The sequence below is a fragment of the Egretta garzetta genome, unplaced genomic scaffold (genome assembly GCF_000687185.1).
Source record: "Egretta garzetta isolate BGI_Z169 unplaced genomic scaffold, ASM68718v1 scaffold330, whole genome shotgun sequence".
In the NCBI taxonomy this organism is placed as follows: domain Eukaryota; kingdom Metazoa; phylum Chordata; class Aves; order Pelecaniformes; family Ardeidae; genus Egretta; species Egretta garzetta.
In genome coordinates, this window is record NW_009258275.1 from 519083 (window position 1) to 520378 (window position 1296).

The 1296-nt window shown below is 59.8% G+C and overlaps 1 protein-coding gene across 1 annotated transcript in view; it reads right to left on the reverse strand.

The window, feature by feature from the left end:
* The window catches only part of RPH3A (rabphilin 3A), a 25990-nt gene that overhangs the window by 8793 nt on the left and 15901 nt on the right, over window positions 1-1296 (reverse strand). The gene's annotated exons all lie outside the window — the stretch shown is intronic.

Here is a 1296-nt window from a genome sequence, read left to right on the forward strand (position 1 = left end):
CGGGGGCGGCCGCGGGGCTTGCAGGGAGTTGGTCCGCTTCACGCCTGCAAGGAGAGGGGAAAATCAGCAACGGCATTTTGGGCTGCGGGGGCTTTGCCTGTGTGGAGGAGCGGGTTACAGCTGGGGAAGGGCAGTGAGGAGCCGAGAGGAGAGAGGTTTGGCCGATGGATGGAGGTGGCTGAGGGTAACGGCTCAGCCCCGCATGCTTTTGGGGTCTGCGGGTGCAGCCCGAGCTGAAGCGGGGAGCATTTCACTAGGGGGACCCCGTGCTGCGCCGATCCACCCGCCAAGGAGGGAGACGCAGGAGAGATGGAGCGAGGACGGGTGGACATGGAGGGTGGCCGGTTGCCAGAAAGCCAACAAACCCAGGAGCATCACTGCGATGCCCGTCGCCTCCCCGTCCCCCTGCACACCTGACCGGCAGCACCAGCCCAGCACCACCGCTGCACAGCATCCCCCGACACAGCCTTGGGGCACGGGTGCACCCTCAAGGGTTACCACCCAAATATGAATTAAAACAGAGGCTCCCCAGGGCAGCCCTGACCCCCCCTCTCCCATTTTTACCCGACTCTCCTGCTGCTGAATATTCCTTTCTTCCCCAAGGAATTAAAGAGGATTTAGATATTTTCCAGACATTTTTAGCTTCACCAATTCAATTTGCAAGCTCAGCTCCTAGACGAAAAGTAGTCCCTGCAACCACCTTTCCCCTTCTGGAGGCAGCCGGGGAGGATCCATGCCCTTTTCAAATTCCTCTCCTTCCGTGGGCCATGGGGTGCCCCTTTGCAGGGAAAAGCACGGCAGGGTCCTGCCTCTCCTCCCTGCACACAGGGGAAGGGATGGGGATCCCCCTCCACGCCTCCCCCTGACCCCACTAACACCCTGGGCCTCCCCATCAGCAAACCCCACACAGCGGTGTAAAGCAGCGGGCGAGCAGCACGGGAAGCCGGCACCGGTGCTCAGCAACATGAAATGGTCTGAAGTCACTCCAGGGCAGGTTTAGGTTGGACATTAGGAAAAATTTCTTCCCTGAAAGGGCTGTCAGGCTCTGGAAGGGGCTGCCCAGGGAGGTGGTTGAGTCCCCATCCCTGGGGGGATTTAAAAGCAGGAGAGATGAGGGGCTTAGGGCCAGGGTTTAGTGGTGGGATGGCAGGGTTAGGGCAACGGTTGGTCTTGATGATCTTAAAGGGCTTTTCCAACCTAGACGATTCTATGATTCTATGAAATCCCTCAGCATCGCTTAGCGCCGCATGTTGAGCGGAGACAACCCTCGCGGGGCTGCCGGCTTCACGCCCCCCC